We start from the raw sequence: 22,381 nt of genomic DNA, 5'->3' as shown, positions 1-22,381 counted from the left end.
TGCGTTTTTACCGCGTTTGCGTTTTTTTCCAACATTAGGTGGCCCCTCACACTAACCCAAACCATGACTTTACTAACCCTAACACTGACCCTAACCCTTAACCAAACCATACTTAACCCTAACCCAAACCCTAAACCCTAACTAACCCTAACCCTGACCCTAACCATACTTAACCCTAACCCAAACCCTAAACCCTAACTAACCCTGACCCTGACCCTAACCCTGACCCTAACCCTTAACCAAACCATACTTAACCCTAACCCAAACCCTAACTAACCTTAACCCTAACCCTGACCCTAACCCTTAACCAAACCATACTTAACCCTTAACCAAACCATACTTAACCCTAACCCTGACCCTAACCCTTAACCAAACCATACTTAACCCTGACCCTAACCCCAACCCTAACCCTGACCCTAACCCTAACCCTAAACCCCCTTAACTAACCCTAACTCTAACCCAAACCCCTAAATTCCATGGTTAACAAAAAAAACCGCATGTGCAAAAAAACGCATACATGAGCATGCCAGTGCGCACGTATGCGCATCCATAGGCTATAATGGCCATTTTTAGCGCAAAACGTGCGCATACGTGCGCATGCGCTTTTTTGCAGGGCCAAAAAATGCAACATGCTGCGTCTGGAAAATACAAACGCACACCCCAAAAAAACGCAGCGCATGAAAATCGCATACGTGCGCTTACCAGCGCGCAGGTATGCGCACCCATGTTAAATATAGGGGAAAAAACGCATGCGCACGTATGCGTTTTTTTCCAGCGCAAAAAAACGCAAATGTGAAACCAGCCTAATGCCCCCATTATGCCCCTTATTCAGTATATATGATGCCCCCCACACAGTGTAATGCCCCATTATGCCCCTTATTCATTATACTAGATTATGGCCCGATGCTATCGCATCGGGAGGATGCGATAGCATCACACCTCTTGCCATGTTAACCCTCAACACACACACTCCTCAACACACACTCCTCTCACCTTTCACCATCTCCACTCACTCTTTCACTCCACATACGACCCCTTCTCTCACTCCGTCTCTCATACTCACGCCGTCATCGCCGCTGCTCCACGATCCCCGACATCTGCCGCCGGCGCCATCCTGGATCCAGACGTTGTCCACGCCGGCGACATGTTCTTGCGGCGACGCCATCTTGAGTATCGTAAAATCCCGCGATAGTCAAGATAGCGTCGCCGGAAGAACATGTCGCCGGCGTGGACGACGTCGGGATCCAAAATGGCGTCGGCGAAATCTCGCGAGATTTCGCCGACGCCATCTTTTTGGATCCCGATGTCGTCCACGCCAGCGACATATTGTTGCGGCGACGCCATCTTGAATCTCGCGGGATTTCACGACATCCAAGATGGCGTCCCGCAAGAACATGTCGGCGGCCTGGAGAACGTCTGGATCCAGGATCGCGGCGGCGGAGGAAGATGTCGGGGCAGCGACGACGGTGTGAGTATGAGAAAAGGAGTGAGAGAAAGGAACGTATGTGGAGTGAAAGAGTGAGTGGACATGAGTGGAGGTGAAAGGTGAGAGGAGTGTGTGTTGAGGCGGTGTGGTGTGTTGAGGGTTAATATGTGCGTGTGTGTGTGGTGACGTCACCGGTTACAACTGGACGGAAGTTGTTACAACCGGAAGCTGGTTAGGGCATTTATTATTATAGATATGATGCCCCCACACAGTGTAATGCCCCTTATTCAGTATATATGATGCCCCCCACACAGTATAATGCCCCTTATTCAGTATATATGATGCCCCCACACAGTATAATGCCCCCATTATGCCCTTTATGCAGTATATATGATGCCCCCACACAGTGTAATGTCCCCTTTATGCCCCTTATGCAGTATATATGATGCCCCCCACACAGTGTAATGCCTCCATTATGCCCCTTATTCAGTATATATGATGCCCCCACACAGTGTAATGCCCCCATTATGCCCCTTATTCAGTATATATGATGCCCCCACACAGTGTAATGCTCCCATTATGCCCCTTATGCAGTATATATGATGCCCCCCACACAGTGTAATGCCTCCATTATGCACCTTATTCAGTATATATGATGCCCCCACACAGTGTAATGCTCCCATTATGCCCCTTATGCAGTATATATGATGCCCCCCACACAGTGTAATGCCCCCATTATGCCCCTTATTCAGTATATATGATGCCCCCCACACAGTGTAATGCCCCCATTATGCCCCTTATTCAGTATATATGCTGCCCCCACACAGTGTAATGCCCCCATTATGCCCCTTATTCAGTATATATGATGCCCCCCACACAGTGTAATGCCCCCATTATGCCCCTTATGCAGTATATAGAATCATAGAATCGTAGAGTTGGAAGGGACCTCCTGGGCCATCTGGTCCAACCCCCTGCTCAAAGCAGGATTCGCTAAATCATCCCAGTTAGATGTCTGTCCAGCCTCTGTTTGAAGACTTCCATTGAAGGAGAACTCACCACTTCTCGTGGCAGCCTGTTCCACTCATTGATCACTCTAACTGTCAAAAAGTTTTTTCTAATATCTAATCTGTGTCTCCTCCCATTCAGCTTCATCCCATTGCTTCTAGTCTTTCCTTGTGCAAATGAGAATAAAGTTGATCCTTCTACAATGTGACAGCCCTTTAGATATTTGTAGACAGCTATTAAGTCTCCTCTCAGTCTTCTCTTTTGCAAACTAAACATTCCCAAATCCTGCAACCTTTCCTCATAAGACAGGGTTTGCAGACCAGTCACCATTCTGGTCGCTCTTTTCTGAACTTGCTCCAGTTTGTTGATGTCTTTTTTAAAATGTGGTGCCCAAAATTGGACACAATATTCCAGATGAGGTCTGACCAAAGAGGAGTAGAGGGAAATAATTACTTCACGTGATCTAGACTGTATGCTTCTGTTAATACATCCTAGAATTGCATTTGCCTTTTTTGCTGCTGCATCACACTGTTGACTCATATTCAGTCTGTGATCTATTAGTATACCCAAGTCTTTTTCACATGCGCTGTCACTTAGCCCTATTCCTCCCATTCTATATATGCTTTTTTCATTTTTATTGCCCAGATGTAGTACTTTGCATTTCTCCCTGTTAAAAACCATTCTGTTAGTTGCTGCCCACTTCTCCAGTTTATTTAAATCTTTTTGAATCCTCTCTCTCTCTTTTCTAGTATTAGCTATCCCTCCTAGCTTTGTGTCATCAGCAAATTTAATCAGTTTACCCTCAATTCCTTCATCTAAATCGTTGATAAAGATGTTGAACAATACAGGGCCCAGGACAGAGCCCTGTGGTACCCCACTTGAGACATTCTTCCAACTGGATGTGCAGCCATTTACGACCACTCTTTGGGTCCGATCACTAAGCCAGTTATGAATCCACCTAACAGTTGCCTTGTCCATTCCATACTTAGTCATTTTTTCAATAAGGATTGTATGAGAGACTTTGTCAAATGCTTTGCTGAAGTCAAGATATACTATATCTACAGCATTTCCTTGATCCACCCAATCAGTAATACCATCATAGAAGGAAATTAAATTAGTCTGACATGACTTATTAGTTACAAACCCATGCTGACTCTGTTTAATCACTTCATTCTTATTCAGGTATTGACATACATGTTGTTTAATAATTTGTTCAAAGATCTTTCCTGGTATAGAAGTCAGACTCACCGGCCTATAGTTGCCTGGGTCCACCTTCTTCCCCTTTTTGAAGATAGGAACAACATTTGCTCTTCTCCAGTCTTCTGGCACTTCTCCTGTTCTCCAAGAATTTTCAAAGATTATGGAGAGGGGTTCAAAAATTTCTTCTGCTATCTCCTTCAGTACTCTGGGGTGTAATTCATCTGGACCTGGAGACTTGAATACATTTAGGTTAGCTAAGTGTTTCCTCACTATCTTTCTGTTTATAGATATCCTGGATTCTTCTATTCCCTTAATAGGACAGTGAATAACAGTTGATGTTACATTTCCTTTCTGAGAGAAAACAGATGCAAAATAGGAATTTAAAAGTTCAGCCTTCTCAACATCCTGTCTTACCATTTCATCATTTTCATCCTGTAAAAATCCTATAGCATCTTTGACTTTTCTTTTACTTTTGACATATCCCCAAAATCCTTTATTATTGCTTTTGACATCTCTTGCAAGCCTCAATTCATTTTCAGCTTTAGATAATCTGATTTGTGCCTTGCAGGTTCTGCAGACAGCATTATATTCTTCTTTAGATATGCCTCCTTCTTTCCATTTTATAAACATTTTTTGCTTCCTTTTTAGCATGTGCTTAAGTTCTGTGTTCATCCATCCTGGTTTCCTTAAATGCTTCCTATTCTTCCCTCTTTTTGGAATTGTTAACAACTGTGCTTTGAGAATTTCATTTTTCAAGATTTCCCATCCTTCCTGGACATTTTTGTCTTTAAGGATATCCAGCCATTGGATCCCTCCAATTCTCTTTCTGAATCCCTTAAAATCTGCCTTTCTGAAATCTAACCTTGACGTCTGAGTCTTCACAGGTCTTCCGCCTCTAGTTATCCAAAATTCTAAAATAGCATGGTCGCTACCTCCTAGGGTCCCAGCCACTTTTACCTCCTCAACCATTTCCTCCCTGTTTATAAGGATTAGATCCAAGGTAGCAGTTCCCCTTGTTTTCTCCTTTACCTTTTGGAAGATAAAGTTGTCAGCAAGAGAGGATAAGAATTTCCTTGACCTGTTAGTTTTGCCTGAGAGAGATTCCCAACAAATGTCTGGATAGTTGAAATCTCCCATGACAACTATGTCATATTTTTTGGAGAACTTGGCCATTTGATGCATAAAGAGTTCATCCATATCTTCAGCTTGCACAGGCGGCCTGTAGTAAATGCCTACAATGGTGTCCTTTCCATTGTTCTGTCCTTGTATTCTTACCCAAACAGTTTCCACAGAACTCCCAGTCTCTGAAGCTTCAATCTCTGTGCAGATATACGCATTTCTAACATACAATGCAACACCCCCTCCTCGTTTATCAAGTCTGTTTCTTGCAAATAAGTTGTATCCTTCTAGTCTTGTATTCCAATCATGTGTATTGTCCCACCAAGTTTCAGTGATTCCAATGACATCATATTTCTTTTCCTGTGTTAGTAGTTCCAATTCTCCTTGTTTGTTGCCCATGCTTTGTGCATTAGTATAGAAACATTTTAGTTTGTGATTGGTTTCTCTTTCTCCAATATTTTTTTTAATTAGATTCTTTCGTCTTTGTTCTTCCTTTCCACTTCTAATAGCAGAGTTCTCAGTAGCATTTGTCAGGTGTATGGCTTTTTCTGGTCTTTTGCTTCCCTTCCCATGTTGTTCTAGTTTAAAGCTCTCCTTACAAGTGTAGCAAGGCGACTTCCAAATACCTGCTTTCCAGTCTTCGTAAGGTGCACCCCATCTCTAGCAAGTAGTCCATCGTATAAGTAGTTCACTCCGTGATCCAGAAATCCAAATCGTTGCTGACGGCACCATCGACGTAGCCAGTTGTTCACCTGCAGAATCTTATTCCACCTCCTTGTTCCATGGCCATCCACTGGGAGGATGGAAGAGAAGACCACCTGCGCTCCCAGTTCTTTCACTTTCTTGCCTAAGTCTTCAAAGTCTCTGCAGATGGTTTCCAGGTCGTTTCTTGCAGTGTCATTTGTCCCCACATGTAGTAGCAGGAATGGGTAGTCATCTGTAGGTCTGAAGAGTCCTGATATCCTGTCAGACACATCTTTAATTTTTGCACCTGGAAGACAGCACATTTCTCTTGAAGTTATATCCGGTCTGCAGATAGCGGCCTCTGTTCCTCTCAACAGGGAATCCCCCATGACCACCACTCTCCGTTTCTTCTTCACAACATTTTTCTTTCTCCATCCAGGAGGACTCTGAAGGCGTACAAGGTTGCTGTTTGTTGGCAAAGTCTTATCCTGATGTATTTCTTCATCGTTTTCCTGCGTGAGAGCCTGGTACTGGTTCCTGAGCAGTATGGGTGCTGACTGCCTCCTGATCCTCCTGCTTCTCTGGGTCACATGTCTCCATTCCTCTGTTTCTTCAGGTGCACTTCGAATTTCTTCTCTTTCTGTAACATGAAGAGATAATTCTGCTCTGTCCAAGAACTCTTCACCTTCCTTAATGATCTTCAACGTAGCTAACCTCTCTTCGAGATTTTGCAACTTTTCCTCCAACAGGGTCACAAGCTTGCATTTGTGGCATGTGAAGTTTGGCTTTTCCACTGGTAAGTCTGTGAACATGTAGCAAGAAATGCAGCTCACCAAATGGCTCCTGGCCTCTTCCATCTTGAGATTTCTTAAAAAGATGAAAGATGAGCCAAAATTCGCGCGCCGACAGGCGCGCGGTTTCTCCGATTTCCTCTTTTCAGCTGCAACGGCCAAAACCCAGTGATCGTTGAGCTCGCGGAGACTCTTCACTTATCCCAGAAGGCACTGGGAATATGCAAATGATCTCCTCAAGACTCTTCCCCTGGTTTCTCCGATTTCCTCTTTTCAGCTGCAACGGCCAAAACCCAGTGATCGTTGAGCTCGCGGAGACTCTTCACTTATCCCAGAAGGCACTGGGAATATGCAAATGATCTCCTCAAGACTCTTCCCCTGGTTTCTCCGATTTCCTCTTTTCAGCTGCAACGGCCAAAACCCAGTGATCGTTGAGCTCGCGGAGACTCTTCACTTATCCCAGAAGGCACTGGGAATATGCAAATGATCTCCTCAAGACTCTTCCCCTGGTTTCTCCGATTTCCTCTTTTCAGCTGCAACGGCCAAAACCCAGTGATCGTTGAGCTCGCGGAGACTCTTCACTTATCCCAGAAGGCACTGGGAATATGCAAATGATCTCCTCAAGACTCTTCCCCTGGTTTCTCCGATTTCCTCTTTTCAGCTGCAACGGCCAAAACCCAGTGATCGTTGAGCTCGCGGAGACTCTTCACTTATCCCAGAAGGCACTGGGAATATGCAAATGATCTCCTCAAGACTCTTCCCCTGGTTTCTCCGATTTCCTCTTTTCAGCTGCAACGGCCAAAACCCAGTGATCGTTGAGCTCGCGGAGACTCTTCACTTATCCCAGAAGGCACTGGGAATATGCAAATGATCTCCTCAAGACTCTTCCCCTGGTTTCTCCGATTTCCTCTTTTCAGCTGCAACGGCCAAAACCCAGTGATCTTTGAGCTCGCGGAGACTCTTCACTTATCCCAGAAGGCACTGGGAATATGCAAATGATCTCCTCAAGACTCTTCCCCTGGTTTATGATGCCCCCCACACAGTGTAATGCCCCCATTATGCCCCTTATTCAGTATATATGCTGCCCCCACACAGTGTAATGCCCCAATTATGCCCCTTATTCAGTATATATGATGCCCCCACACAGTGTAATGCCCCCATTATGCCCCTTATTCAGTATATATGATGCCCCCATTATGCCCCTTATTCAGTATATATGATGCCCCCCACACAGTGTAATGCCCTCATTATGCCCCTTATTCAGTATATATGATGCCCCCCCCACACAGTGTAATGCCCCCATTATGCCCCTTATGCAATATATTTGATGTCCCCCACACAGTGTAATGCCCCCATTATGCCCCTTATTCAGTATATATGATGCCCCCACACAATGTAATGCCCCTTATTCAGTATATATGATGCCCCCCACACAGTGTAATACCCCCATTATGCCCCTTATTCAGTATACATGATGTCCCCACACAGTGTAATGCCCCCATTATGCCCTTTATGCAGTATATATGATGCCCCCCACACAGTGTAATGCCCCCATTATGCCCCTTATTCAGTATATATGATGTCCCCACACAGTGTAATGCCCCATTATTCCCCTTATTCCGTATATATGATGCCCCCCACACAGTGTAATGCCCCCATTATGCCCCTTATTCAGTATATATGATGCCCCCATTATGCTCCTTATTCAGTATATATGATGCCCCCACACAGTGTAATGCCCCTTATTCAGTATATATGATGTCCCCACACAGTATAATGCTCCCATTATGCCCCTTATTCAGTATATATGCTGCCCCCACACAGTGTAATGCCCCCATTATGCCCCTTATTCAGTATATATGATGCCCCCATTATGCTCCTTATTCAGTATATATGATGTCCCCACACAGTATAATGCCCCCATTATGCCCCTTATTCAGTATATATGATGCCCCCCACACAGTGTAATGCCCCATTATGCCCCTTATGCAGTATATATGATGCCCCCCACACAGTATAATGCCCTCATTATGCCCCTTATTCAGTATATATGATGCCCCCCCACACAGTGTAATGCCCCCATTATGCCCCTTATGCAATATATATGCTGCCCCCATTATGCCCCTTATTCAGTATATATGATGCCCCCATTATGCTCCTTATTCAGTATATATGATGTCCCCACACAGTATAATGCCCCCATTATGCCCCTTATTCAGTATATATGATGCCCCCCACATAGTGTAATGCCCCATTATGCCCCTTATGCAGTATATATGATGCCCCCCACACAGTATAATGCCCTCATTATGCCCCTTATTCAGTATATATGATGCCCCCCACACAGTGTAATGCCCCCATTATGCCCCTTATGCAATATATATGATGTCCCCCACACAGTGTAATGCCCCCATTATGCCCCTTATTCAGTATATATGATGCCCCCACACAATGTAATGCCCCATTATGCCCCTTATTCAGTATATATGATGCCCCCACACAGTGTAATGCCACCCTTATTCCCCTTATTCAGTATATATGATGCCCCCACACAGTATAATGCCCCCATTATGCTCCTTATTCAGTATATATGATGCCCCCACACAGTGTAATGCCCCTTATTCAGTATATATGATGTCCCCACACTATAATGCTCCCATTATGCCCCTTATGCAGTATATATGATGCCCCCCACACAGTGTAATGCCCCCATTATGCCCCTTATTCAGTATATATGATGCCCCCCACACAGTATAATGCTCCCATTATGCCCCTTATTCAGTATATATGATGCCCCCACACAGTATAATGCCCCCATTATGCATCTTATTCAGTATATATGATGCCCCCCACACAGTGTAATGCCCCCCATTATGCTCCTTAGTCCGGGGTCACACTTGCGAGTGTGATGAGAGAATCTCGCGTATCAGTACCAGCACTTGCGACGGGAGTGTGCGGCTGCATAGAAATACATGCAGCTGCACGCTCCGATCCGAGTTCCGGTGGCATTGTCGGGTGTTGATGCGCGAGTTTCTCACATCACACTCGCAAGTTTGACCCCGGCCTTATACAATACGGCCTTATACAGGGTGATTACGAGGTGAAATATACAATATCAGATATTCAATGAATTCTCCGGCTCACTCTCTCTGTAATAGCAGCCTCTAACCAAATGTTACTTTAGCTGCTGACAAGCATGCACGAGCGGGACAAGACTTGGATTCCGCTCGAGAAACCTCCATGGCCTTCTGTGGTTCCAGTACCTGGGCCGGAGATTCCAGAGGTTTGTCAAAATTTGGAGCCAGGCGAAACCTCTGCATACACTGGGCTCGTTTCAACCTTCGCTCAGAATACCAAAGGTCAATGCAGTTGGAGACACAAATTAATTCCTGCAGTGTGGACGGAATTTCCCAAGTGGCTAGGGTGTCCTTTTGTCCTTTACTTGATCAGCCAGTCCCCTCCAGAAGACAGGGATGAGGACCTTATCTGGCCACTCTAACTCTGAAGCTAGAGACTGGAAAGTTGGAAACGGATGGCGGAATGCTGACCATGGATGGCCCCTGGGTGGGTTAAAGCCAAAAGTTGGAGCGCAGTGTCGTGGGTGACACGAGGCCCTAAAAAGACCTGTTTCAGAGCGCTCAGAAAACACGAGACGCTCTGCACCACCTGGTCATTGTGCACCCACAGAGGCATAGCCCACTCCTTGTCCATAAACAAAGAGACCACGAATCCCGTTTAGCCTGTTCGGATGTGAAACGTGATGCCAGCAGCTCACAATGTATAGCACACTGGTTCACAAATCCCCTACAGACTTTACTGTCACCTGTGAACTTATCGGGCAGGGGAGACGTGAGAGAGACAGAACAGGGAAGGCGGCGGACACATGAGATGCAACTTCACTGGCTGCATGAGCCGCTACTGCGGTAGAATTCACTGCTGCAGTCGTGCGCTCAAGAGCGGACAACTTGCCCTCCAGCTGCTGGATGTACTGCTGTAAACTCTGCTCATCCGCCATTACTAGCTAGACCCAGGCGCTAAGATGCTGTTAGGGTTTGCGGATCACACCAAATATAAATTATGAGAGGTACGATCAAAACCCGGGGTCCACCGTGCAGTGATGGAGAAACTGCAGCTAGAGAACAATGGCGGAGTGTAGCCACAAGTAACCACCGTAAACACACCGAGTTAAACGTCACTCAGTGTGAACAGAGTGCAAAATCCCCGACTGTTACCCCACAGAGCAGTACAAGAACTAAGAGCACTCTAAGCTAGGCACTGTTAGATGTCACAGGATCATAGAGGAATTGATGCTAGTGGGGTCCCTATAACTCACCCCCACTATGCTGGTGATTGAATCTGTTCTGACACACTGTGGCTTTTGAGTCTGCACTTGACGCCCGGGGCAGAAGGTAAGTTCAAGCGGGAGTCCCACCCTACACTTCCTGTCTAGAAACACACTCGTGGTGCTATAAGCAGCACACATGCATACAGGGTGGTAACAGTCCCATCTACACACACAGAGCAAATATGCATGATCTTAGGGCACCGACGGGCATGTCAAAGATCATTTTATAGACTGTGCCAATCAGACAGGACCTTGCTAACAGACCAATCTGGAGCTGGCACAGGACCTGAGCAGCTGACGGCCGACCACCAATGAGAGGTTGCCACCTCTCGAGCATGGTCAGTAGAGTGAATCCTGGATAGCCTCAGGAACGACTGCTCGCCGCTGTCTACTGTCTATTGAAAGCTACCATAGCTGGACCTGGAGAGGCAGCAGTAACAAAGTGCACAGCCTGAGTCTGAGCAAGAGTGGGAGACCGCAGGAGAAGATAAGGCTTGGGATCCCTCCTGTGCAGTGGAAGAATTCTGACACCTAGCACTCTGTTTTCCATATAGTGACACAGAGGTGTATCTAGGCTTTCTGGCACCCGGGGTAAGAATTCAGTTCAGCTCCCCCAAGCACACATGTGATTTGCACACTTAGTCATGTACCGACGAGTTGCTCTTCCTAATGCTCTCAATGTTCAGTGAAAAACTGAGAGAAGCGGGAAGAGAAGCTCGTTGTCACAGGACCGTAAGTATGAAAATCGTGTATGAGTGAAGTGTCCATGTGATGCTGACTACTGGAACCTGCAGAGCTGAATCCTGACATTGCAGGCTTCTGAATTCTCACAACGAATGCACTGCACAATTTTAGGAATCTCCCTTACCGGTGGCAAGAGTACACGTTCATGTCAGCACAAGCATGTGATTTATATACTTGTGGCCACATTTTGACTAGACATGCCTGGCCTCGCTCTGTTCATTTTCATTGAGTGAGGCCACACATGTCTAGTCAGCATGTGACTGCATGTATGTAAATTACCGGCACAAGAGAATCCTTATAGCGTTCAGTGAGCACTGTGAAAATTCAGAAGTCTGCAGTCACATAGAATGACTGCAGACTCAGCACAAACCTGGACAAACATGAGAATTTCAGGTACCTTATAGGTAACGTAGTCTCTGGAGTAGTTCTCCTTCTTTTCTTCATCTTGTCCAAACCCCATGATGACTTTTCTCATCCACAGCTGTCTCTGCAGACTTCCATCTTCTCCGGTCTTCTGCAGCAAATCTCCACACGATGCCCTTAAAGATAGAAGTGTCACTATAATGCTCTTGAATAAAAAATATCTGCAATATACTGTCGCCTCACACTATTCCCCTCCCTCCTCATACTATCTCCTCTCACATCCCCCCTGTTCACCATACTGTCCCCTCATATATTTACTCCCTCACTCTCTATACTGTCTGCTCACACATACCACTGACTCTCCATACTGTGTCTGCACACATCCCATCACCCTCACTCCCCATACTGTGTCTATATACATTTTTCCCATCGCTACTCATACTGTGTCCATATACATTCACCCGTTCGCTCCCCATACTATCTGCACCAATCCCCCCACTCACCATACTGTGTCTGCAACAATCCCCCATACTGTTTCCGTATATATACTCTTCATTTTGCGCCCTCAAATCTCCCCACACACATTAAATAACCCCCATCCCCATTCCAAATCCCTCCTCAAATATTAAATAACCCCCTCATCCCCACTCCAAGTCCCTCCACACATAAAGTAACCCCCATCCCCACTCCAAAGCCCCCCACGCATAAAGTAATCCCCACTCCAAATCCCTTCCACGCATAAAGTAATCCCCTTATCTCCACTCCAAATCCCCCCACGCATAAAGTAATCCCCCATCCCCACTCCAAATTCCCCCACGCATAAAGTAATCCCCCGATCCCCACTCCAAATCTCCCCATGCATAAAGTAATCCCTTCATCCCCACTCCAAATCCCCCATGCATAAAGTAATCCCCCATCCCCACTCCAAATCCCTCCACACATAAAATAATCCCCCCATCCCCACTCCAAATCCCCCCACACATAAAGTAATCCCCCATCCCCACTCCAAATCCCTCCACACATAAAATAATCCCCCATCCCCACTCCAAATCCCCCCACACATAAAGTGATCCCCCCACACATTATGTCCCCCCTTTAATCTTCGGTGGTTTCTTCAGCTCCACAGTGGAGCACACTTACCACAAGTGTTCCCCCTTTTGGGCGCACCAGCGAGTGACATCAGCAGCATGATCACATGACCTGATCACACTGCTTGCATCGCTCTGACCCGGCGGTCAGAGCTTCAATTGTACTGGCGTCTGTATAGACGCCAGTAAAATTGATTCCTGGGAGGCGGCGCATGGCAGTTTCTCTGCGCTGGCTGTCAGCTTGACAGCCAGCACAGAGAACAGCAGGTTCCCAGTCCCAGAATGCAGCTGCCAAGGGAGACACTGCGGACCGCCATATTAGGCGGCTCGACTGCGCCCCACTGCCGGCTGAGCCCGGGGCACATGCTCCGGCTGCCCCCTCCTAGATACGCCTATGTAGTGACGGATATTTCTTGTTGCTAAAACTGTGATAATAACAATAATAATTTTATTTCTATAGCGCCGACATATTCCACAGCACTTTACATTTCTGAGAGGACTTGTACAGACGATAGACATTACAGCATAACAATAATCACATAGATCATAACAGATACCAAGAGGAATGAGGGCCCTGCTCGCAAGCTTACAATCTATGAGGAAAATAGTTAGCCTAATAGAAACTCTCAATTACTGATATATTACTGATATATTTTTTTTCACGTTTAAACCTTTTTTTAAACACCTCTAATCTGTGCGATCATGCAACATACAAGCCTCTGATGGCTCCAGTGAGGCACTGTACTACTGTAGTGCCATGTATCATCACTGCCTCTCAGTGTAATACTAATGGCCCCATACACATGGCCTCACCACCGCCTGAGCTGCCGCCTCATCACCACCAGAGCTGCTGCACCCCCGACCTTCTGTCTCTTCCCCACTATCCCGTAGAATGTAAGTCCGCAAGGACAGGGTCCTCTCCCCTCTGCACCAGTCTGTCATTGTAAATTTGTTTACTGTTAATGATATCTATAACTTTGTATGTATCCCCCCTTCTCATGTACAGCACCATGGAATTAATCGCGCTATATAAATAAATAATAATAATACACATGAGATAAGTGTTGGCTGAACGGTCATTTGGCAGACGGCTATCTCTCCCGACTCCCCCATACACACAAATATTTCAGCTTTCCTGTGGCCTGTATGAGAGAGTCACCTCCAGACTCCTCTAGCGGAGATTTATCTACAGGAAGGACTAACGGATTAGCCTCTGAAATTCAGGATGCCAGATCCTTCTTTGTCCTGACATCATCTGTCAGAAGGCCCCCAAATACATTATATAGTCGCACAAACCCGCCCGAAATCAGTGCTTTCATGCAACTTTAGTCTACTGTGTATGGGGGGTGTAAGATGGCCACCGGACGAGTCCTTGAGGGGAAATATGTGTCATCATGACTATTAGCTGTGGTGATGCGAGCTCGGAAGCACGCTCCAGCACATACAGTGGGTAAGGGTACCGTTACACCTAGTGATGCACCAGCGACCCCGACTAGCGATATGACGCGTCAGGATCGCTGGTGCATCGCTAGGTGGTCACTAGTGAGCTGCCACACAGGCAGATCTCACCAGCGACATCGCTGGGGACGGGGATCGCTACTTACCGGTCAGACGTGGCGATCCTGCGTCCTCCCGCCCGGCTCCATGCGTCGCTCGTCGGCGCCACAGGAAGCACAGCAGGAAGTGGCCGAAGAGAAATGATCCAGGAGCTTCTCGCGCGATCAGCGATAACCAGCGGGGGAGCCGGTCGGAGGTAAGTATCACATGCAGCGATATCGCTAGCAATATCTCTGCAACGTCACAAAATCTGTGACTTTACAGCGATATTGCTAGCGATATCGCAGTGTGTAACAGGGGCTTAAGGAAAGTATTCAGACCCCTTTACATTTTTCACTCTTTGTTTTATTGCAGCCATTTGGTAAATTCAAAAAAGTTCATTTTTTTTTCTCATTAATGTACATTCTGCACCCCATTTTGACTGGAAAAAAAAACAGAAATGTAGAAATTTTTGCAAATTTATTAAAAGAGAAAAACTGAAATATCACATGGTCATAAGTATTCAGACCCTTTGCTCAGTATTGAGTAGAAGCACCCTTTTTAGCTAGTACAGCCATGAGTCTTCTTGGGAATGATGCAACAAGTTTTTCACACCTGGATTTGGGGATCGTCTGCCATTCTTCCTTGCAGATCCTCTCCAGTTCCGTCAGGTTGGATGGTGAACGTTGGTGGACAGCCACTTTCAGGTCTCTCCAGAGATGCTCAATTGGGTTTAGGTCAGTGCTCTGGCTGGGCCAGTCAAGAATGGTCACAGAGTTGTTCTCATGCCAGTCCTTTGTTATTTTAGATGTGTGCTTAGGGTCATTATCTTGTTGGAAGGTGAACCTTTGGCCAACTCTGAGGTCCAGAGCACTCTGGAAGAGGTTTTCATCCAGGATGTCTCTGTACTTGGCCACATTCATGTTTCCTTCAATTGCAACCAGTCATCCTGTCCCTGCAGCTGAAAAACACCCCCCATAGCATGATGCTGCCACCACCATATTTGACTGTTGGGATTGTATTGGGCAAATGATGAGCAGTGCCTGGTTTTCTCCACACATACCGTTTAGAATTATCAACAAAAAGTTCTTTCTTTGTCTCATCAGACCAGAGAATCTTATTTGTCATAGTCTGGGAGTCCTTCATGTGTTTTTTAGCAAACTCTATTCGGGCTTTCAAGTCTGGCACAGAGGAGAGGCTTCCATCGGGCCACTCTGCCTTAAAGGCCCAACTGGTGGAGGGCTGTAGTGATAGTTGACTTTGTGGAACTTTCTCACAACTCCCTACTGCATCTGTGGAGCTCAGCCACAGTGATCTTGGGGTTCTTCTTTACCTCTCTCACCAAGGCTCTTCTCCCATGATTACTCAGTTTGGCTGGACAGCCAGGTCTAGGAAGACTTCTGGTGGTCCCAAACTTCTTCCATTTAAGGATTATGGAGGCCACTTTGCTCTTAGAAACCTTGAGTACTGCAGAAATTCTTTTGTAACCTGTGCCTTGCCACAATTTTATCTCTGAGCTCCTTGGCCAGTTCCTTTAACCTCATGATTCTCATTTGGTCTGACATGCACTGTGAGCTGTGAAGTCTTATATAGACAGGTGTGTGCCTTTACAAATCAAGTCCTATCAGTTTAATTAAACACAGCTGGACTCCAATGAAGGAGTAGAACCATCTCAAGGAGGATCACAAGGAAATCAACAGCATGTGACTTCAACTTGAGTGTCTGATCAAAGGTTGTGAATACTTATGACCATGTGATATTTCAGTTTTTCTTTTTTAATAAATTTGCAAAAATTTCTACATTTCTGTTTTTTTCAGTCAAGATGGGGTGCAGAGTGTACATTAATGAGAACTTTTTGATTTTACCAAATGGCTGCAATGAAACAAAGAGTGAAAAATTTTAAGGGGTCTGAATACTTTCCATACCCACTGTACAGTCCTGAGAGAGTTATTAGGCCATTCCAGGGGTGGGATTTACGAGCAGTCTTAAGAGATTGGTGCGTATGACTGCTCACATATCCCAACCCCAGGGCCATAGTTTGGCAGATTAAATGGAGGCCAAGTCTCTCATTCAGTGTCTGGAGCTGGAGATGTGTGAATCTCCTGTGTGTTGGTCTGTGCTAAGGCCTAAAGAACCGGACACTATCCTGAGCAGGCAGACCCACTGTATGTTGTATGGACTTTTTTCTTTATGTTTTCACTTTGTGTCAGAAAAGTCTGTTCTTTTGTTTTGCTATCCTGAGCTTTTTATGAAGTTTAAATAAACTTGCCTGGACATTGCAACAATACATCTTCCCGAGTGAGTACAAACCTCTACAGAGGTTAAAAGGTTACTTATTGGACGCTGCCTCTGGTCTGGCCTAATAGACCTTCGTACATTGCAGCCCAGACACCATCATTAGGTATGTAAGTATCGTAGTAACAGGGCCGCCCCATACTATCGAGTACTTGGGGGCGGAGGGCATTCAGCCGTACTTTTAATATCCGCTTTTCTTGGTGTTTTTCTTATAATAAAGGAAAGCCTAGGGCCAGAACTAAACCCCATAAAACACTGTACATGTAGACTTTGGGATCAGATCATTTCTGTCCGCTGTGTTTGTTAAAAAAAAAAAAAAGAACAAAGCTTTTATACAAGCCTCAAACTTCTGTGTGTGAATCAGACATGAGATCTAACGTGATAGAAGATTACAGTGCGGGGAAGACAGGAAACATCCATATAGACGGCTGGTGGTGATGGACAGGGGCGTACATAGAAATCATGCGGCCCCATAGCAAAAGTCTGAATGGGCCCCCGCCCCCCCCCCCCCAAAAAAAAAAAAAATTAACAGGTGCTCTTAACTCCAGGCATGCATGTTATAGGTCAGACATCCAGCCACAGCAGCGTACAGGATATCAGAGCTATCCACAGAAGCACAGAGGATGTCAGGAGAGCTAGCTACAGCAGAACAAAAGATGTCAGGAAAGTCAGCCACAAAAGCACAGGGGATGTCAGGAGAGACAACCACAGCAGCACAGAGGATGTCAGGAGAGACAGCCACAGCAGAACAAAGGATGTCAGGAGAGCCAGCCTCAGCAGAAGGTAGGCTGTCAGGAAAGCCAGAGATAAAAGCACAGAGGATGTCAGGAGGGACAGCCACAGCAGCACAGAAGATCTCAGGAGAGACAACCACAGCAGCACAGAGGATGTCAGAAGAGCCAGACACAGAAGCACAAAGGATGTCAGGAGAACCAGCCACAGCAGCACAGAGGATGTCAGGAGAGTCAGCCACAGCAGCACAGAGGATGTCAGGAGAGTCAGCCACAGCAGCACAGAGGATGTCAGGAGAGTCAGCCACAGCAGCACAGAGGATGTCAGGAGAGTCAGCCACAGCAGCACAGAGGATGTCAGGAGAGTCAGCCACAGCAGCACAGAGGATGTCAGGAGAGTCAGCCACAGCAGCATACAGGATATCAGGAGAGCCATCCACAGCAGCACAGAGGATGTCAGGAGAGTCAGCCACAGCGGCATACAGGATATCAGGAGAGCCATCCACAGCAGCACAGAGGATGTCAGGAGAGCCTACCAAAGTGGGTCGCCCTCCCAGGGCTGTGGGGTACTTGGTACTGGGCCGGTGTCAGTGGGATGTGTCACAGCAGCGGTGACCCGGTCCGTTGCCCTGGGCGCCCAAGTAATGGGGGAATGTAATGGTGTAATAGAATAGTTTGTGACGCCACCTGTGGTGTTTGGCAAGCAAGATGTTAAGCCAACGCTGCGTGCAGATCCTCTGGGGCTGATGGTGTGTTGCAGCATAGATGGTGTAGCTCCCCACAGGTGAAGCTGTAACCCCAGAGCAGTGTATAGGCGCAGGCTGTGTGAGGAATGTTGGTACCCAGATGTAGCGGTGCTGACGGTGTTAGCGCACAAATGAATGGAAGACACCAGGGCTTGTAGTTCCAAAGCTTTACTCACAGTTCGTGGTACACACTGGTGCCTGCCTCCGTGCTGTGTCCTCCGGGGCAGAGACTCAATCAACCTCCCGGGCAAATCAGGCTTCTCCTCTCCAACACTCCGCCAACATGTACCTTTCATGAACGACTCCTCTGTTGCGCCTTTTAGTGTGAAGAGCTCCAGTACTGTGGTACTCTGAAGTTCCTCCTGTCAGATGTTCCTAACAACTCTACTTGTATGACAGACAGCTGTAGCCTCTCTCGGGGACTCCTTTCTCCAGAGTCCTGGCTCTCTATTCAGTTGCTGTTGTGCCCCAAGTCTTAGATGGGAGTAGTGCATTTACAGCCAACTACTGCACCGGTGTCTGCTGCAGAACCATAAGTGTGAAGCGAAAAAAGAAGAAATATGCAGCACTCACCGATATAGCTGAAAAACTGTGCGTCTTTATTTCACATAAATTCCATCAAATGTGTGGACATGCAGGACGTTAGAAGAATGCTAGGGGAGGGAGGTGCCGCTGCATATTTCTTCTTTTTTCGCTTCACATTGAAAATTCATGTTTTTTCATGCAAGCACCTCCATTTTTTTACTGAATTATATGCCGCAATACTTCAGATAAATAGCTCCGTCTGGTAATGTGGTGATTTGTGTGCCCTAGTATGCCGTTCATCTGTTTGCTCTTTGCTAGAACCATAAGTGTCCATACAACCTCGGGGACCGGGCCCCAGCCTTGCGCTGAGAACCTATAGGCAGGGTTCCTCTTCCAACCCACAACTCCTCTCTGTTCTCCTACTCCTTCATTCCACGCTGTTCCTTCTCTCTCTTATGGAATCTTAGGTTGCAGTTCTACGTCTTTCTCCTTCTGTTCCTTTCCCGTGCCAGCTGGCTCAGGTCACTGAGGCAGCTGCAGCACTCCTTCCTCCATCCCTCTTCCAGGGATACTCACTCCTGTCTGAGTGACTTCCTACTCGACTGACCTCCTGTCAGACTGACCTGTAATTCTAAACCTTCCAAACCCTTTATCTGAATCTCAACTCCACCCACCTCCCAGCACATCTCGTGTTACGAAGCAAGGACCCACGAAAGGTGCTCTACTATCCTCTAAGCATGAAGCCACAATGTGGTCAGTGCTGAACTATCCTGTGTGTGGGGTGCAGGTGTTGGAGTGTGGAAAGGAGTTTCCAACTTACCTAGTTGGTGGGGCACTACACCTTAGGAGAAGGTGCAGTACCTCTGTGGCGACTGAGCCTCAGGGGCGCCACATAAGCATCACAGAGGATGTCAGGAGAGACTGCCACAGCAGCACAAAGGATTTCAGGAGAGGCCCGGCCACAGAAGCACAGAGGATGTCTTAAGAGCCTGCCACAGCAGAACAGAGGATGTCAGGAAAGCCAGCCACAGCAAAACAAAGGATATTAGGAGATCCAGACACTAAAGCACAGAGGATGTCAGGTCAGCCAGCCACAGCAGCACAAGAGATGCCAGTAGAGGAAGCCACTGCAGCACAGAGTATGTCAGGAGAGGCAGCCACAGCTGCACAGATGACGTCAGGAGAGGCCCAGCCACAGAAGCACAGAGGAATCCACACACACACACCTGCAGTGCATGCAGGGACCACTCCACAGTGCATACAGCCAGGCCCCCCTCCCTAAGGTGCAAAGTGCCAGGCTGCCAGCACAGTGAGGGGACACATTTAACAAAAAAAAATCCACCCCCAGCCGGGTTCACCGTCTTGTGTGTGTGTCCACCCTCTCCCTGAGTGAGAGAGGCTCATGAATGTTTTCTGCTTCCTGCAATGCACGTGGTGTGCTGCTCTCTGGCTGCCAGGAGGCGTGGCGTTCTTATGCAAATCCAGCCAGAGACTTCAGCCAACTGCTGACTAGGAAAAAAGGAAAGGGGAGCTTCAAGGGGGTATACAGCGGCCGTCGCTTACATTTAATTAAAGGAGATAGTACTGTGTCAGCACAGCTGCCAAACCGCAGCGGCCGTCGCGGGCCCCCTCACCCATCCGGGCCCCATAGCAGCTGCGTGGTCTGCTACTATTGACGGTACGCCACTGGTGATGGAGTCGGTGACACACTCTGGCCAAATATGTTCCTAGAGCCGTAGTAGAAGATGAAGATGTCGTCCTCATCATGAAGTAGTTATTTTTCCTGTCACGTGTAATGAATATCTCCTGCAGTATTACTAATGCCGATTCCAGTGTTGGTAAATAAGACGAGAATTAGCGTTATGGAAGATGAGTCTATGAGAAACGTATTCAGCTGCCGACTCAGAGGAAGAAACTACTTGTCTGTAGCCTAAAATATATAGGTTTTATTAGTAGACTAGCTGAAGAGCCCAGCATTGCCTGGGCATAGTAACCAACTGTGGTTAGTTATAACAAATTATAATGATTATATTGCACATAAAAACATTTCACATCATATATTCAACACTACAGATTTGTAACACAAATTAACTAACAGATTACCCAAGTATTGGTAGTATTTTATTTTAAACTCATTCAAGAGCCTTTTGATAAACAACATTTATGATTTTTCCTTTCGGTGCAAAGATGAACAGATTTTTGGCAGTTCCAACTCTTGAACAGACCACGTAAAGTTGACCACGAGAAAAGCATGGAGATTGCAAACTGATCCCTACTACTTTCAAGGACTGTCCCTGAGAATTGTTAATGGACATTGCAAATAGCAGTTGAACTAGAAACTGGAGTCATTTAAAATCCAAAAACTAATCAGATGGAATGAGTGGAATTCTTGGAATGAAAATGTCCTCTCCTTTGGCACATCCTGTTTCTGAGCTGTGTATCTAATCCTATCCTGTGTGATAATGTCTGCTGAGCTGTGTACCTAATCCTCTCCTGTGTGATACTTTCTGCTGAGCTGTGTATCTAATCCTATCATGTGTTACTGACCAGCCATGTATCTAATCCTATCCTGTGATACTGACTGCTCAGCCGTGTATCTAATCCTATCCTGTGTGATACTGACTGCTGAGCTGTGTATCTAATCCTATCCTGTGTAATACTGACTGCTGAGCCGTGTACCTAATCCTATCCTGTGTGATAGTGGGCTCCCCCTGCAGTCTGTGTCAGAGGGTGGTCTGTGTTGGCATGGTAATAAATAGTGTTATTTCCAGCTTTATAGAAGGACGATAACACCATAGAAATGATAATAATAGGCCAAATTGTTTAGTGAATTGGAACGCGCGGGGTTAAAATTTCGCCTCACAACATAGCCTATGACGGTCTCGGGGTCCAGACGTGTGACTGTGCAAAATTTTGTGGACGCTCTCGGGTTCCAGACGTGTGACTGTGCAAAATTTTGTAGCTGTAGCTGTGACGTGCAGATGCCAATCCCGGACTTACACACATACATACATACACTTTTTCCCCATTATGTACCTAGGGGCAATTGTTTGGTGAATTGGAACGCGATGGGTTACTATTTCACATCACAACATAGCCTATGACGCTCTCGGGGTCCAGACGTGTGAGTGTGCAAAATTTTGTGGCTGTAGCTGCGACAGTGCAGATGCCTATCCCGGACACACACACACACACACACACACACACACACACACACACACACACACACACTCAGTTTTATATATTAAATGTAAAGAAGAAAACTAAATACTGTAAAATAATAAATCTCCTCATATGTTTCCCTTATTATCTCCAGTAATTGTATTATTACACAGGATTTTTATGATGTTCCATCGTCTCATCTTCTTCTCATTCAGGTCTCTACAATATCGGATCCTCTCAGTGAAGATCTTCTATATAACAGAATTTTCCTAAATTGCCCATCAACAATTGATATGGACAGAAACAAGATGGTGGAGAGGATATTACACCTCACCCTAGAGATCCTCTTCCGGCTTACTGGAGAGGTGAGAGATTCCGATGACGTTACATTACATCATTCTTATCTGTGGGAATAACAGATGAACAGAACTGGAGAGGTGAGGATTCTGGAAATGTCTGTAGTGAGATTTATTAATGTGTCTCTCCATAACCAGGATTACACAGTAGTGAAGAAGACCTCTAGTGAGCGCTGTCAGGACCCTGTGTCGGAAGGATGGGGAATACCCCTGAGCCCAATCATTGGGCCTCCACCTCACCCACCGGTACATGAAGACATCAATG

General features: G+C 46.4%; 1 protein-coding gene across 1 annotated transcript in view; it reads left to right on the top strand.

The window, feature by feature from the left end:
• The window catches only part of LOC141047236 (uncharacterized), a 351,306-nt gene that overhangs the window by 311,762 nt on the left and 17,163 nt on the right, over positions 1–22,381 (top strand). The gene's annotated exons all lie outside the window — the stretch shown is intronic.

The sequence above is a fragment of the Dendrobates tinctorius genome, unplaced genomic scaffold (assembly GCF_039654945.1).
Source record: "Dendrobates tinctorius isolate UK_male_01 unplaced genomic scaffold, ASM3965494v1 ptg000126l, whole genome shotgun sequence".
Classification (NCBI taxonomy): domain Eukaryota; kingdom Metazoa; phylum Chordata; class Amphibia; order Anura; family Dendrobatidae; genus Dendrobates; species Dendrobates tinctorius.
Note: the sequence above shows the minus strand (reverse complement) of the source record. Positions and strands in the feature narration are given on the sequence as shown.